This window comes from Camelus ferus, chromosome 20 (assembly GCF_009834535.1).
Source record: "Camelus ferus isolate YT-003-E chromosome 20, BCGSAC_Cfer_1.0, whole genome shotgun sequence".
Taxonomy (NCBI): domain Eukaryota; kingdom Metazoa; phylum Chordata; class Mammalia; order Artiodactyla; family Camelidae; genus Camelus; species Camelus ferus.
Genome location: NC_045715.1, coordinates 33166607 through 33184512, shown reverse-complemented (window position 1 = coordinate 33184512; position 17906 = coordinate 33166607). Strand labels below are relative to the sequence as shown.

General features: G+C 40.9%; 1 long non-coding RNA gene across 1 annotated transcript in view; it reads left to right on the top strand.

Moving 5' to 3' along the window:
- The first annotated feature begins 1176 nt into the window (after positions 1-1176).
- LOC116658307 overlaps positions 1177-17906 on the top strand; it is a 140452-nt gene continuing 123722 nt past the window's right edge. The window contains exons 1-2 of the long non-coding RNA XR_004313636.1: positions 1177-1217; positions 8172-8235. This is a non-coding gene — a long non-coding RNA (uncharacterized LOC116658307). The remainder of the gene's footprint in view (positions 1218-8171; positions 8236-17906) is intronic.

Sequence of the window (17906 nt, the reverse complement as noted above, 5' to 3'; positions counted from 1 at the left end):
ATTCCTGGGGTGAAATTTATGTAATTTAACGGGCTTTATAACAACTTAAATTCAGAAAGACTGACCACAAATATGCTCAGAAACACTCAAAATCGTATGCATGCTTTCTAAGGGGAAAGCCCCTAGAAAACCCCAAGGCTATTATTGAAAGTCTGTGTCACCTAAAATCACCCATCTCAAATTGTTTGTTGGGCTCTGACCGTAATATAAATGGCATCAAATGCATTTTACCAGTTGGATAATCTTCATGGTTAAAACTCTGCTTTCTAATTCTATCGTAGCCAGCAATTAACTCTCGGCATGAAGAGAAAATATTGTTTGAATGACTGACAAATGCCCTTATCAAGTGACTGTATTGGGTCGGTTGCAGGGCTGGTGAGAGAGCCGGCTGGCCATTAGTGACTGCAATAGTTTTATGACCCATGAAACTGCTTGGTGGTGGAGTGATGTCCAGGAGAACCGGCCAGAAAGAGGCTCTGTTTTCAACCACAGCTGGAGACCTTTGGAGCCTCGTTTTAGGTGTTAGGACGCAGCCCCTTAACACTGAGAGTTCCGCAGAGTGACAGATGGAATTTCAGTCGTCCAAGGGCCCAGCCTTCCTTCTCTCATAATTGATGTTGCTGCCAAATTCAGTAGTTTTATGGGCCAGTGTGGAGACTCACAGTGATCAAAGCCCGTCATACTGTTCAGTTAGGCAGAAGGAGGGCACAGATGTGAGCAGAAAGGCATGAAACCAGGGAACACAAATGAGAGGGAGAAAATTCAAATCAGTGCTGGAAACCCTGTCGGGAAAAACTCCCTGAGTCTAAAGGTGTCCACAACAGAGAAATCTCCGGTGCCCAGGGCTCGGTGGTGAGGGAGCTCTTAAGGGCCCCCCCCCCCCAATGGTGAACTTGGACTTGGATAATGGCAAGACTGACACCAGGGAGACTGAGGGTTATCCAGCAGCGATGGCCTCTCAGGCACCTCTGGTCGTTTCAGCTCCGCTGCAACAGGTGAAGAGAACAGGTTGACAGCTGCCTCAGTAGGGTTTCCAGTGGAAGGCTTGCAATATCAAAAACGGCCAGGAGAGGTCAGCATTGAGGAAGGGATGGGAGAACTCGGCTGTTAGGAAAGCGGAGATTTAACCACCACAATTAAACAGTGATAGGAATCTGCGACATGGAAAGGAAGGGTGTGGCTTTCTCTCAGGCCCCTGAACGCACAGTAGGTTTTTGGTGAGTATAGCAAGGTGGATTGCCTGGGCCCTAGTCTTGTCTCTCAAAGCCCAATGCTAGGGCTGTTTATTGTCTTTACAACTGCCTACCTCCTCCTACTCCTGTTTCTCCTCCAAATTTATACCCTTTTCCTGTCTTGTCTTTCTGTTGTTAATGCTTAGTATTTTATAAAATATTATATATGTGTACACACGTATATAAGACACACATACACACATCTGTCTGCATATTACACAGTTGGATTTGTTTCTGTGTTTATCCTAAAACTTCCAACTAATACTGTCATGTCATTAAACACTTTTGAAAACATAACAGTTAATGACTGCTTCTTATACCATTGACTGCATATAAGTAACTCATGTCACTATTTCTTATTGTTTGAGTTGCTGAGTTGTTTTGGTGTGGGGTCCACCTGACTGCAGTGCCTTCCTCCGCAGAGGGAGGCAAGCTAACGTGCTTTCTGTGCTTTGAGAACAAGAAACCAAGGAAGACATTGCTCAAGACCTAGGCTCACCAGATCCGGGTCTCCATCCCTGGCCTGCTCTCTCTTAAAGAATCATGCAGCCTCTTTTAACTTTGATTTTCTTGCCTGTAAAAATAGGATTAATAATATATGCCTTACCAGATTATTACTATTAAGTTATAAGGTTGTTGTGAAAATGAGTTAAATGTTAGGAAAGCTGTGGCACTTAGAAACTGCTAACACATATATATGTATACATTATTTGTATTTTAGGAATTATGAGGGCTTTTCTTTTGCTAAACAAAATCATTAGAAAAGGAGAAAGACTAAGCAGCAATGGTACCTGTACCAGTCAGAGTTCTTGGTTACCAAAAAATAGAAACTAATGCTGACTGATGGGAATTTGTTGAAAGGATAATACACAGTTCTCTGAATTTAAGGGAAATAGACTCAGAAAGTGGGCCCAAATTTGGAGTCATGTCCCAACTAGAAATCCCATCCTGCGAATAGGAGCAGTCCCCTGCTCCGTCCTCACTGGGCCGGCCTCCAGGACGCCGGACCCTCTTGTCATCAGCGTCTTCATCCTCAGACTCTGCGACTGCTTGACTCTCGACTTCACCGCCGCTGCTCTGAGTAAACACATTCTCTCTGTAATTTCTTTCAACCACGTTTTTGTAGTTTGTATAAATTTGCTCTTAAGTATTCTATTTTTAGAATGCTATCTTAAATGAAATTTTAAAATTTGCCTTTTTTTTCAGTGGGAGTAGATAATTAGGTTTATTTATTTATCCTTGGGGGAGGTACTGGGGGTTGAACCCAGGACCTTGTACATGCTAAGCACACACTCTACCACTGAGCTACACCCTCCCCCCTCATCTTGTTCTTCATCTTAAGGAAAAAGCATTGTCTTTCACTATTAAGTGTGATATTAGCTTAGTTTTTCCATGATGCTATTTATCAGCTTGAGAAAGTTTTGTTCTGTCCCTAGTTTGTTGAGTGTCTTTGTCATGAGGTGGTATGGAATTTTGTAAAATGCTTTTTTTTTTTTTTTTGGCACCTGTTGAGATGATCACATGGTTTCTGTTCTTTATTCTACTGATACGATGTGTTGCATTGATTGATGTTCAGATGTTAAGCTACTTGGTCATGGTCATACAATTCCTTTTATATATTGTAGACTCTGTTTTCTAGTGTTTTTTGGAGGCTTTAATTTCCTCTGAAATTTTTTGTATTACTTTCTCAAGGTTCAAAGATTCAAAAATTCAGTTGGGACCTCTGCTGGCTAATGTTATGCCTGACACCTATACCCCAACTGCCAGAGGGCTAGGAAAGACAATTTACACTCTTTTTTTTTTAGATAGTGAGAGATGGAACCCCACCTCCACTTCCACATCCCCCTCAAATAGAAAAAAATGCTTGCATGATAGACATCCAAAATTGACTAATGTTCATTATAACACGCCATACAAGCAACCACATTTTGGAAGTCACTATTTTGTGTTATATATTCATATCCATATTTATGAGCATACAGAATAATGCCATGAAAGGGCAAGGCTTTTGATTTCATAAGGGGAACAAGCATCATGCCTGTTGTGTGTCTTCCCTCTGGCGTGCAGCCTCATCAGTGCCTCTGAGCCAACAGCGTAGGTGCCGGGAGCGGTTTCCTACCTAAATCACGGGCCGCTGCTGTCAGCGCTAAGGGTGAATTTTGGTGGCATGAGTATATTTCACGTGCTCAGGAGCCCCCCGCTCTCCTTTTCTTCTCAAACCCACGGCCTGCTGCTGGGTGAAGAGAGTTACGACCATCTCAGGAAAGGCAGATAAAAGTCCCCTCTTATCCCCACTCAGCACCCACGCTTCTGTGTTGATTCTTCCTCTGTGCAGCCTCCTTCCACTCAGCACGCATCCCCAGTGGACGGGGAGGCAGGTGTGGAGACCCCCCCGCCTCCCAGCCCTGGCACTGGATTTGGAAGGTGTGTCAGAGGGAGGGACAAGCCCGAGCTCTTCCTGCACAGGAGGGGTCACCGGGCCAGGTGCTCCGTGCCTGCTTGTGATTGTCTACCTCGGGCTGCATGAAGCCTCCCCGGAGCACTAGCGAGAGAGCGGGGCACCCCAGGCTGTGTGGAGCAGAACTCGCTTCTGAGTTGAGGTCACAAACCCCAGCCCGGCGCTGAGGGCTCTCCTCCATCTCCCTGCGGTTTATCCTCCACGGATGGCAAGGCGTCGCGGATCACGGGACACGTTCAACTTCGGGTGACAGGCTGACGTTACTGCACATCCAGCCTGCCTCTGGGCATGCTGGCCAGGGTGGATGAGCTCATTCTGCGACTCCAGAGTAAACGCGGGGTGGCCGTGCTCTCACAGGTTAAATTAAACCCTGCATCTTTCTCCCTTGGAAAATTTAAAATGATCGGATACACGCTTAGTAGACAAGGCGGAAGGTTACACGTTTGTCAGCAGGGTGGGCGGGGTGTTTTTCCCGGGGGGCCGGGGACAGTGCAGTTTGGGCCAGAAGCACGCGGGTTCACCAGGCACACTTCGTTGACGGTTGTCATACTTCAGGGTGTTCAGCCTCCAGAGAAGAAAGACAGTGCATTCTCCGTGCTGAAGTGCCTCCTCCAGTCAATGCCAGGAATGGTCTTTGGAGATTTTAAATTTGTGAGTCTATCGAGGGACTGGATATTTATTTGAGCCCACTGTTGTCACCAGCTGTGGTGACACTAGTCAGCAAGTCAAGAACTTGAGTTTTCCATTGGGTTCTGCCTTTCATTAGTGGGTCATCTGGTCTCCCTGGGTCCTCCTTTACCACTAGCTAGTTGTAGCTACTTGGATGAATTTTTAAACCTCCTTGGTTTATTTTTCTGCAAAATGTGAAAGATAAAAAATATATCACAGAGATGTTGTGAGGATGGGATGCAGTAATAGATGTAAATCTTTTAAGACAGTGCCTAGAACATAGAAAAAAAGAGATCTCAAATGAGTCTATGCATACTCCCAAAATTATGATTTGGGGGTAGGAAAAAGATACGTGAACATCACTTGTGACTAGACTTTACTAGTGTCTGTGTAGGTGAAGCTTGACTTGGCTCACAGTGGCCAAATAGAGGTTAAGAGGCTTGTATGTGATTCGCAGGAAGTGGAACTAAAATCATGATTGGATCCAATGTTCTTCTTCTTATAACAAGCTATGATAAGATCATAATAATAATATTTATCATATATTTACTATATGTTAGCTCCATGTTTTTGTCTTAGTCATCACCATAAGGCTATTGAATAGAGAAGAGTTCTGCCGAGAATGACTCGCTGATTACAAGTAGGAAAGGGCACTTTTGAAAGAGCCACTATGCTTTGATCTTTGACCCAACCCTGTATATCTGTCTGTGGTTCCTATGTGCCTGGGAGCTGGAAGAGCGAGTATAAAGAGCTGTACCTTTATCACTTCAAGAAACTGAGAGATTATTTTGTGAACTTGTAACAAAATCTGTTAGACTCTCAAGACACCTCAGCTGGAATAAAGTAGGTGGTAAAGGGAAGAAAAAAATGGTATATGGACAGAAAAAGACCTTGAAGAAATCACATGAATGCCTTCAGTGGGTCATTACATAGACTGAAGCCATGCCCATGCCAGTGCCTATCATGCTGGAACCGTCCCAGAGCAGCAGAGTTTAGGGTTCAGGGATTCAGGGAGAGGATGTCATCCTACATGGGCAACAGTGAAAGAATTTAGCGTCCACCCAGGAGAGTAGATGAAGCGTCCTGAGACTCTGCAGGGGCTGGAGGGCTTCGTAGGGTGAGATGAAGGCAGCTTTGCTTCTGCTGATTTCTAGTGGGTATCGAAACTGCTATTGATAAGGTCCATCTTTTTGGTTGTACTCTCCAAGGCTGCAGTGGTTGCAGTGGAAATCAGAAAGATATAAGACAGCTGAGTTTGGTTAAGTAAAAAAAAAAAAAGAAAAAAAATTCGAACTCTGCTCAGAAACAGACAGCAGTATAAGACGGTTAGTTAAATGCTACAAACAGGACTTTCTTTAGCTGAGCGTTTCTGTTTCATTCTGTTGTTAAAAGTGTCCTTTGAAATCTCAAGATGAAAAATCACTTAGAAGTAGAAATCATTTTTAACAGAGTCAGTGATTAAGCCTAAGGGTACCACAAAGCCTTTGGTTACAAGGAGTCTGGTATATAAGATGGCATTCTCCAGAGTATATTTTTTTTTCCCATGGCTCTAAAGGACTGATCATTTCAGCAAAGGCTTGGGCTCTAAAGCACTAGAATTTGTTTTGATCGTGTATCGCATTACTGTTAAATGCCCAGGCAATAGAAGTAATCCATTGTGTCTTCCTGGAATATTAAACTGACAGAAGAATTGTGAGTTTTGGTAGAATGTTCGTCTGTTTGACGTTACATTCTCAGGTGTGGTGCTTTTAACAGTGACCTTCTGTGCACTCAGCATTATGGATACTGCCTAGTAACATAGGGTAACGCCTTTGTATGCTCCCAGTCTTTCTCCAGGTTTCTCCTGTTTTTCTGGGACCCGAGGTCAGCCTACTGGGCTCACCCAGTTCTGGTCTTTCAGCATTTTCCTATTGGCAGGTTATAATCAGAGTCAACCTGCCTGCATCTCCAAAAACCACTCTGATTATCCTCACCTCCCAAAGGAACAGAAACAAATTGCTTTAGGGTTTCAAGGATTGTATACAATTTACCTGTCACATTTCTATTGCTGGAGCTACCACCTAGCTGGTGAGCTAGTCTTTGAGGAGCGGCCTTGTTAGAACTTCCGGGATGTTACACTGAATGGCTGAGGTAAATCACTTGGAAAAACATCCTTACCACATAACTTTATGGCCAGACTAAATATCCGTCCCATGAATAGTCAAAAGGAGGTAAGAGCATGGGGAGAGGAAGATTAGAGAAAGAATGAGAGGGGAAGCAAAGGGAGACAGAGACGAAGTTTAAATCAAGTTGATTTATGGGAGGCATGGGTTTAATCCACAGATGATAAGGGTCCTGACAGCAAAGTGGAGATAAATTATTTCTCAGAAAGAAATGGCATTGAATATTTCCCACTGAGCAAGAGAAGTGAACAACAGAAAGAATAGAAAGTTGAGGGAGTTGCTTAAAAGAAAGAAAACCCCACGGGAAATAGCTTTAGTGTTTACAGTTGCTATTCAAAGATACACATCCTTTAGAGAGAAAATGAAAGTATTGTAAATGCCAGGAGACTATTTTACTATTGTATCTGTTTGTTAAACAGACTTCACATAAAAGAGGCCAGGAAACTCTATATTAGTGAAGTTTGTATGAAAAAAAAAAATCAAGGGAATATAAATCACAGTGTGCAGCCAAGCACTTGCTTATTCAGGAATGGATGGTGATTTCTGAATTATTTATACTCCTCTGTGAGGAAAACCCCCTGCCTTTCAACGCATATTGTATTTGTATTTTTGAAGATTGGCTGGTTTATTAGGGGTACATGATTACGTTTGCATTCGTCTAAGAGTTGAGTTTGGAATCTATGGGTGAGGGATCACTCAGTCCCCCAGCAGGAAACAGCACACTTAAAAGGGTTTACCGAGTAATGATTTAATAAAGAGCTATGTACCACGGTGGACTCAGCGCAGCAGGAGCCAGAGAGGGCTCACAAGGCAGCCGGCCACCAGCCTTTGCCGAGGCTGGTCTGGTCCTTAGTGGGGAAGCAGCAGCCTCTGCCAGAATGCAGCCCGGGGTGGGATGCGATGTGGGTCGGTAAGCGCCCCGACCCCTCATCTTCCCATCCTTTGATCTCATCTCCCTTCAGAGACTCTTTTTGATCAAACCCAACAGGAAGCCAGAGGCAAGAGAGCCTCTGTCATGTGGCCTATAGAGGTTTCAGCCTCTGAACTAGGGCACAAAGAAAGAGGATGCGTTTGGTACATAAGATAATTAAATTTGGGAAATAATTTCCTTGATGCACCGATAGAAATCCAGATGGATATTTTCAGTTGAAGCTGAAAAAAATAAAAAGAAGTTAAGCCTAAGGAACTAGATTTGGAAGGAAGCAAGCATTTGCTGCTGCACTCAGCTCCATACTCAGGGTTCTGCCTAAAACTTTTCCTTTTCTCCCATTACCTGTGTATGTAAGGGACGAGTCTGTCCACACCCATGGCTTAAATTTCTATCATTACACATCATTATGTGGTTATTTCATAAAGTCTGTAGTTGATATAAATGTACATTCTATTCTATTTGTGTGATATTCATATGCATGTATAGTAACATATTCTTGTCAATTCAAGTTTTTCTAGATTTTGTAGTTCAATTCTTCGATATTATTGTTGATTTTTTTCACTGATTACTATCTCAGTTACTGGTGGGTGTTTTAAAATCCTCCAGTGGGTTGTAATTTATGAATTTATTTTTATGATCTTTTTCTGTTTCTTCTTTATATGTTTTGAAGTTATGTTACAGGGGCATAGAAATTTAGATTTCTATATCTAAATTTTTAGGTCGAGCCAATAGGATCTCCTGATGTACAGGATGCAGTAGGTGAGAAAAAGAGAAGATTCAGGGGTAAGTCTGGGATTATATATAAGTTAAAAAAAAAGTTTGCTGTACAAAGCTTCATGTAATCCTATGGCCCTACTTCTAAACTGACTCTATATCTTTTAACTTAAAAAGAAAATGTGTTTGTATTTGTCTCACCACCATACTTTTCATAGACAGGGCAGTTTTCTTCAAAATTTCTTTAAAAACAACTGACTAATTTAAAAAATTTTTCTTCCAGAAAAGATTGGATTTTTCTCAACCTTGAAATTTGTCAGCATAATGGGTTTTCTTTCTGCTTCAAATTCTCTTTCCCTGAACCTGGGGCCAAGAAGAAAGTTAAAATAGCACTGCTACATTTTAATGCTGTTGCGTCCACATAAAACTCTCACACTCAGTTTTCCTTGCTCTGTGGCCTCCCTCCCTTAGCTCTTGGATATTTGAAACAGTGTTTATCTCTTATTGATTTAAACCATATCATTGAAATGTTTTATGATCTTTTTATAGTGAACCTGCCTCTTTGTACAGAAAGTATGTTTTTCTCACTTTTGACAAACACATACAAAGGTTTCTGAACCCAAGTGCATTCGTTTGAAATAGTTTTGCTGAGTACCCACCATATGCGTTGAGCTTGAAGGGGTTAAGAAAAAATATCTGACTTCAGGTTGCGAGGAATGATTTCATGTGAAAATATAAATAGAAGAAAATGCAAAAACAGGCACAGGGAAGTTGATGAATTATGATGCATTGTATTGCTTAAGTTTTATAGGAAGTATTTGCTGTGTATCAGTCACTGTTGCAGTTTTATCCTCAGAACCCACTGAGGTAGACGAATTATTATCTCATTAACACACGAAGGAGCTAAGGCATGAAAAGTTTGGTTTCAGGGTCTCATAGCTAAGAGTTTCTAGAGCCAGAATGTAAGCCCAGGGACTTCTATTTCTGAGTCTCTGTTTTGAGCTGCATTTCCGCCTTGGAATGAATGATATGAAAAATTAGGTACTACAGTTTATCCAAAAAGGGGTCACAGCAGACCCTGGAATGTGTAGTCACATCTCTGTGTCGGAGTTGGGATTTGGGACAGCACTATGAGACGAGCGAGTCTAAATGATTGCTTTTCTGCAGTCTGAAGTCCTAGACACCTTCGGACAAGGAGGCTGTTCTAATGACATCCTCAAGTTTTAAATTCTGTAATGCTGCGATTTTCCCCTTTGGAGTAGGAAGCGATTTTTTTCTTTGTCATTCACATGCCAGAGACATAGTGTAATTTTTTTTCTTATTGTAATATCTCATGCATCTGTATAACCGCATTATGCTCTGAGACTATTAAATATTCCCTTCTGCAGGATCACAAAGTGCAGTAAAGCTTATTCTTCCCGTTTTCAGCCGAGCAAAGTAAAGCAAAGCAAGACATAAAGAGTTTTATATTCTAGATGGTGTTGGATAATTAATGGATCTCCCTGTGTCTAACTGTACAGTGTACAGCACATCAGTTGCACATTACAAATGTTTTCTCCTAATTGTTCCTCAGAGGGCTTTAATAAAAATTGCAGCTTATCTTAAAACAATCGGTTGCTATCTTAAAGCTCTTTGTTGAGGATAATAAATTGATAGCACCTGGTATGCTGGCTTTTCTGCAAACATAGGAAATTTTAACCTTTAATTTTTCTCAGTTTAATTCATTTTTGTACTGCAGTAATAAAAAATGCTTTGGTTAAGTTGTGCTTATGCATTTATGATATATCTGATCCCACCCAGTGCTAAAGTAAGAGCATTTAGTCTTTCATCAAGTGATTATGATAGCTTCATTTCTGTTTCCTTAAACTTTCCTGCCAAGATCTCATCATGTGTACATAATATTTTAACCACTTATTTTATATGCAGTTGAAAAAGAAAACATTTGGATAAGAGTGAAAAATAAGCCTGAACTGTCACCAGATTTACAAACTGCCTCCATCTGTGACCATATTTTATTCCCTTCCTCTTACTCAGTGGGAGGAATGACTGGTTCTGTCACAGCTACCCCCGCTTCCTCGGCTCTGGATCCCAAACACTAGACGACCTTCAGTAAATTAAGTTCAGCGACTGTGTGTGTGCATGTATGAATGAAGGCATTCTTTGTTGCCCTTGGGGGCTAATTTGGTGCTCTGTCTAACTTTGGCCGAGACCCTAAATACTGAGAACCACATAACTGATGTCAAGAATCCCACATTCAAAGCAAGGTACAAGACTGCTTAAGCTTATTTATGAAGGAAAGGACTTAAAACCAAAGTTAGCAGCTACTTGGGGAGAATACAAAGCAGTGTGGTTGAAGAAACAGCATCAGAACAGCCCTGGGGCCATCTTAAAAGAGGCTTTGTCCGAAAGGCCTGTTTGGGGGGCACTGGGGTCCTGATAAAAATGTCTGTGTGGAAATGGACCACCGCGAATGGACCCCCAGAGGCTGGGGGAGGTAGCATAAATGTTCATTTGGAGAGTAAACCAACTCTTTCGGATACCTGCAGGTGAACGAGCACCAGCCATGGGATGGGGGATGCTTCTGAGAGGATGTCGCAGGCTGACATGAGAAATTGTACAGCAGGTCTAAGCTCAGCTTTTTGGTTAAGTAACACATAGTTCTATCAGTCACCCTCCATTATCAAATAATTTTTGTTTGTGCGAGATAGTTAACTGCTGTGGTTGCAGGTGATTTCGTGTTTAAAAGCTATCTATATTTTCCTGATGCAGTGATTGAAGTTTTGAGCATTTAAAAAATATAGACATACTTTTTTCTAGCTGGATCCTCCAGGAATTATATAGTGCCTTAATTTAAATACAAGTAGTGACTTTGTAGATCTGGTTATGAGTTATCTTTAATGTATATAATATATAAACCTTAAATATTTGAGGTTAAATGTATGAGCCTAAACAACATATTTAAATCAAAGTAAGAATTAAGAGCAGTATACACACACACACATACGCATATATTATATACATACATATATACACATATGCATATATATGTATATATATGATTGGACTTTTCTCACTGGAATATAACATGCACTGTGTAGAGACATGTAATTTGCTCAGTTGCTCCTCAGTGGTCTACAATAAGACCCCGAGATCCCTTCCATATTCAGCTGTTAGAACCCATACCAATATTTGCTATCCAAGAATCATCTATGTGATGAGATACCGTAATGACATTACACTTATTGTTCAAGTCTAATTTGGCTTTTCTGGAGACAGAAAAGAAGTCAAGCAGTTATCTGTGCAGTTACTAGGTCATGACTCTTTACTTATTTCTCTGTCACTGTGATATCAAAATTGACAAAAATTGAGCATTTCAAGTGGCTGTATTATACTCAGTAAAATCATAGTGTTTAAAATTCTGCTTTTAAAACATTATGTAACTATGATAATATCCAAGATAAGATAAAAACATGAGGAAGAGAATGACGAGGGTTCTACTCTCCGGTCTTTGACACATCGTCAGTTTATAATCCGCTGTTATTATTCATAGAGTGCATTAAAAACACACCCACTCTTGAACATTCGGACTTTTGTTTTTGCAGATGACACTGGGTCTCAGAACAGCTCATTAATCGTTACTGCAAATAAGCCAAAGGACATGATCACTTTTAGTCTGACATGATTTGTCATACAGCATTAATCTCCTGAGGCTGAAAAAGTTGAAAAGTTGCAGTGTATGCAAAAAGAAATTAGATAAGGAGAGGAAAAGAAATAACTGACTTTTTTTTTTTTTAAAAACACGAAGTCTGGAGGACCTATACATGTCCCAGCTTCACTGTGCTGAGAGACTAAGGGTTTCCTGTTTCCCATCTGGGAATGCTTACAGCATAAGTGTTTGTGAGTTTTCTCATGTGCTGTCGCCTTTAAATCTCACAATAATCCTGTGAGGTAGAAAATACTGTTAACCATATGTACAGAGGAGGAAATTGTAGCTCAAAGGAGTTAAACAACGTGTTCAACGTTGTGTAGCTAGGAAGTGGCTGAGACAGGACAAACTAAGGTCTGTGTTCTACTGAACTCATGCTCTTACCTACGATATTGGGCGGGATAGCAGAGAACATATGAAAATCACCAAGTACACAGCTTGGACCACGGTAGATTTTCCATAAATAAATGCAGCTTCTTTTTTTTCTTCTTACCTCGCGTGCCAGTCTCGCGAATTTTCTAAATTCATAATAAACATTCAGTAGAACCTATGTGAGGTGTAGTCAATGAAGTGGTGAAGAAGAAACACAAGATACTAAGATTTTTCCATGTTTTCACACTTTCCTCCGTTCTGCTCCGTAAATAGGCCCCCCAAATTGACCTACTCTTCCCCATATAGTTGATAATAAACCATAATTTATTCCTTGACTCTCAGGAAAGTCATCTCCAAGGAAAACCATTCCACATGCTGTTAGAGCAGTGGTTCTCTCCCAGGGGTGGTTCTGTGCCCCTGGGACATTTGGCAGTGTGTGGAGACATTTTTGGTTGTCACAGCTTGGGGGGTGTGTGCTATTGGCATCTGGTGGGTAGAGGCCAGAGAGGTGCTAAACCTTCTATAAAGCACAGGGCACCACCTAACAATGGAGATTTACCCATCCCAAAGTGTCTGCAGTGCCTGGATGGGGGAATCCCTGTCTTAGAAAGATCCAGGGGGAAAACCCAGAGCAGTAGCAGTATGAGAACTGGCCACAGAATACAGTTTCTGTTCAACAGAAAAACCCTGACCATACATATGTTTTTGTGTTAGTTTATTAGAAATTACACTCATTTTCAAAAGATGTTTTAGAATGGCTTATGGCAAATACATATTTTTTAATAAAATATTGGTATTAAAATAAAACAGAAAACCCAAGTCATGAAGAATAAGGGCAGGTCTAAGCTGTATGAAGTCAGGGCAGATGGGAAAATGTTGCTTTTTCCTGTGGCAATCCTTTTTTTTAAATTGAGGTAAAATTTATGTACAATATTATATAAGGTACAAGTGTACAGTATAGTGATTCACAATTTTTAAAGGTTAGGCTCTGTTTATAGTTACTATAAAATATTGGCTGTATTCCCCGTGTTGTACTATACATCCTTGTAGCTTATTTTATGCCTTATGGTTTGTATCTCTTAATCCCCCACCCTGGTACCCCCCCATCTGTCTCCCCACAGGTAACCACTAGTTCGTTCTCTGTATCTGTTTCTTTTCTGTTACATTCACAACTTTGTTGTATTTTTTAGATTCCACATGTAATTGATATCATACAATATTTGTCTTTCTCTGCCTGGCTTATTTCACTTAGCATAATGCCCTCCAGGTTCATCCATGTTGTTGCAAGTGGCAAAATTACGTTCTTTTTTTTTTATAACCGAGTAATATTCCACAGATGGTGTTAAATCTGCCATCAGATTATTTTTCAGTTATACTTGTTAGCTGTTTTGAAATATTGAGATAGTAGCTGAATGTGATGTGAGAAGAAACATTTTTTTGTTTTACTTTTTTCTTTAAGGTGGGAGGCAGTAAGTAGGTATGCAGCTCTTGAGAATGACTCACTAGAGGCAGAGAGGTTGGTATTGCAGGATATAAGGGAGATTTCCCTGAGAGAGGAGTGGGCTTCCAATCAGAGAGGGTGTGTGAGCCTTTGAGAGAAGCAAAGACACTGCCTTCCCCTCTGGTGTGGGAGGCAGAGCTGCGGAGACAGGAAATGAGACGCAGATAGATGGGTTGTGGAGACGTGTGGTTACCAGTCCTTGTGCTTCTATCTTCTGAATAACATGAAAGACAAAGTCATTTTCTGGGGTTGGGGGGAAGGAAAATGGGCAGTAGACTTGATAACAGATGATAAAGTGTGAAATAGTCATTTTGGACAGTGGAAAAATCAAGCATACTAGGAAGACGTACGAGGTTGCTGGGCAGTGTTGTGTGATCCTCAGTGATCCGTGGACCTTGTTGAATGGAAGAACACCTCGCTGGTGGTGACGAGGTCAAGGAGTCAGGGACCCTACTGTGTGTTTCCTAGAAGTGATGGCTAGATCTAGGTGTCTGGGCGGTGCTTCTTTCCTCACTTGCCCGTCTGCTCTGCATTTTAACAAACTCTTGAGTTTCTACTTCCCGTGTTTGCCTGTTTTTGGATCCGACTCTACCATGTATTTCCTATATGTAGGAATTAACAGAAGAAACCTGTTATGTTATTGGGTGGGGTTCAGGATCAAGTATATATTTGATGGTGTGGTTACGTGGATGCAAAGACCCCCGGAGATAATACAACAAGCCCATTGGAAGAACTATTTTAGCAATTTATTGAAAGAAAACTTATGTCATAACAAAACTGAGGGGTCTTTCAAAGGGCCTAACCAACACTAACAGAATTTTTAAAAATCACCAACTTTAAGCAAATTAGTAAACTCTGTATGTCAAATTTTTACTTTTCCTCTTAATTTTTTTCCTTTTGATGAAAGATTTTAAAAAGAACCATAAACAATTCCAGGAAGTTTTAATTTTATCTCACATTATGTATAAATGCTCTTTTCCTGTAAGGAACAAAGGTGTCTGCAGACCTCTCTAGGAGTGGATCTTAGGAAGGCTGGGAACTCTTTCTTTATTTGGAGATCTTGGGTTTTTTATATTTGCCATAGCAGAAGTAAATGTGTCGCCCTTTTACTGCAGCCTTTGTCTTCAAGATTTATAAAATGAAAAAGCTCTGCAAAAAGTTTACCTGTTTCCCTGACTCTAATCAGGCACATCTGAGGCATCACTGCTTCAACTAGTGACAAGGTGACAACCTAATGTTACTGTTGCCGCCTTCTTCTCATCCTGTGAGTTGTCACTGGGTGCTTAGACTTTCTTCTGTGTTGCTTGTAAAAACCCACACTCCCTTTGTCAAAATGTGAAACCTGCCTGAGGAAGGCAGTGATGATTAGAAGAAAGACCGCCCTTCAGATCTGCAGTATAGTCTCCATTAAAATTTCTCTTTTAGCTCCCAGTGTTTCCAGAAATGACGTTCCCACTCTCTTGCCTCTAATAAGTTATTTCATTTTATAAGGGTGCTCTTAGGAATATAGAGGCTTACTAACTATCCTATGTAAAGTATGTGTTTGCACTGGCTTCTGCATGGGCCACAACTCTTGATAATAACGCTCTATATCTAAGTTTTCTCCACATATTTCAATAGACTCTGTTTTGCCCTGAAGATAGAATAATACACAAGTTCTCTTTTAGGGGTAACACAAGAGAATTTTTAGGCATAACAAATTACAGTGAGTAAGCAAGACGAATAGCTAGACTACCTATCCACTTTTCTTGGCTAATAGCACCTAAATCCATGACCCAGTTTCCACTCAGATGCTTGTGACCATCAAGTAGGAACGTCCCAGGCTTTTGGTCACGCAGTACCTTTGAAAATCTGTCCTTTATTTGTGGAATTTTACCAGTCACTTTTTGTGTTTTCCCAAGAAGGAAATCAGAAACACTACCCCTACTTCCTTAGAAGCTGAAGTACAAGGATGTGTGACCCCAGCTGTATCCATCAGACACAGTCATTTGTGACTTTGACTCAGAAGTGAGTGTGAAGAAGCAGACGCCCTGGAATCCATTCATTTTGGATCAATCTCAAACCATTCAGCTCGCAGAGACAGCCCGAGTTACAATGTTAACGTCTGGTGCCCAGCATCAGTGGTGCAAGTTGTGGTGCTGGTGCCGAGCCCCAGCAACACAGGACCAGTTACAGAGTAATTCAGAGGAAGTTCCTGGCTGCATGGCTCCTTGTCTGGTGCTTTCACTGCCCTAGAGGACCCATATTACCCTAAAAATGTGATGCCATCATTCCTTGGAGCTGCTGGTTTAACTTTTAGGTACATAGCAGAATATCCATGGTGAACCCTGAACTACCAATTGCAAGAACCCTAGCAGAGACTTCACGTTTCAGTCTCCAAAGGCTTTGTTTGCATAAAGAGATGATCGCCTCCCTGGGGAAAATTATTGAACAAGTTTTACAATTAGCAGTTAGCTCCCAAAAGGCTAGACACTGACACTAAGTTAAGAGGGGTAAAATCTGTTCCCTGTAAGCCCGAGAAATGACTTTGCAATGCAGAGAGTCATGAAGCAGATGACTCTTAAGTTAATCATTCTCTGTTAATAATATTAATTAATTTTCCTCAGGGGAGGTGACTTCGTAATTAGATCATAATTTTCAATGTCAGTTCTGCAATTTGTCCAAAATTTCTTCAAGAAACTAAAAGCATTTATCAACTAAAATGCTGATAACACTAGAGGTGCTATAAAAATATAAGAGAACAGGTCATTTGGTTTTGAAATTTACAATAGTTTCAGCACTGTTGTGGAGAGACAGCACTCTCAAAAAGCAAGCAGCATATGCGTTTATAAACTATTAAGACAGAAAAAGTGATGTCAGTGCACTAAGTAACTCCAAAGTCATTCTAAGGTTAGTTCATGTAATTGAAAAAAATAGGAGAGCAGCATATAAAGCTGTTAGTAAGTGCCATGGTGTAGGTTACTGGTTGCATCAAGGGAAAATGTTTAAATATGCAAAGGAGAATTTACGAACCACCCTGTGATTGTACTGGTAGGGATGGGAGTCCCAGCAGATGAGATATTAGATCCAAGAGCAGTCACTGTTACCATTATTATTATCATTCACATCTAATCTGGAAGTAAATTGGAGTGCCACGTGTTTCAAATCAAGCATGGACTTTGATGCTAGACATACATTAAAAGGAATAATATGCAAAATGCTTAGTACAGCACCTGTCACAGACTAGACATTTAATGAATGTCCTCTGTGTTAAAATTTTCCTCTGTGTTAGCAAATACGATTTTATGGTTTGAACATTCTATATGCTGAGAAGACTGAAACAAGTGGACCATGAAATAGCTGTGAAAACTAGAAGAACAAACCTGGGAGATTTTAGATAGGAAAACGCAACATCTTAGCTAACAAAATTTCCGAGAGAACAAGATGAAACTTATTTATGACCTTGTTTTTATTATAGGAAAATTTCTCTAAATTTAAACGTACTGGAGTTACAGCTGCTGGTGATGGCAGAGTAGCTTGGTTGGATAAACTAACCCCCCTAAGATAACGATGATAAAACCCCACTATTTCTAGGCCCTGGAGAGCAATAGCAAGCCAACCAGAACCGCACAGGAGCTAACCCTTGAAAGGGGAATTGGAGCGGTTTCTGACTTCGTGGCCTTTTGCCTGAGAGCACTCTTTGATTTATACGTAACTTGGGTTTCAGGAAATCATGGATTCATAAGCTGGAGGTGTCAAAGGACAGAGTTTAGGGCTGGAGGACCAGTCAGAAATTTAGGGGATGAAATCCTGGAGGAGAAAGAGTCACAGGGGAGGTGAGCCCCCAAATATGTCCCCGTAATTGGCTGACAGTTCAGTTATACACATAAAGAGAAGACGCCAAGGGGCCCAGTGAAAAGTTAGCAACTGAAAGCTGACAAACTAAACAGAAATGCCAGCTGCTATCCATTATACGGAGGACAAGACTCCGAGTTTGAGGTTTTTCCGGTCAACTATACTGAAACAAAAATCACTATCTAGAGACTATACAATAGTCTTCTTTATATTCTTGTTTATCCAAAATTTATAGACACATGAAAAAGTAGAAAAATGTGACCTGTAGCTCAGAATAGAACTGTCAATAGAAACCAACACTGAGATGGCTATGATGTTGCAATTATT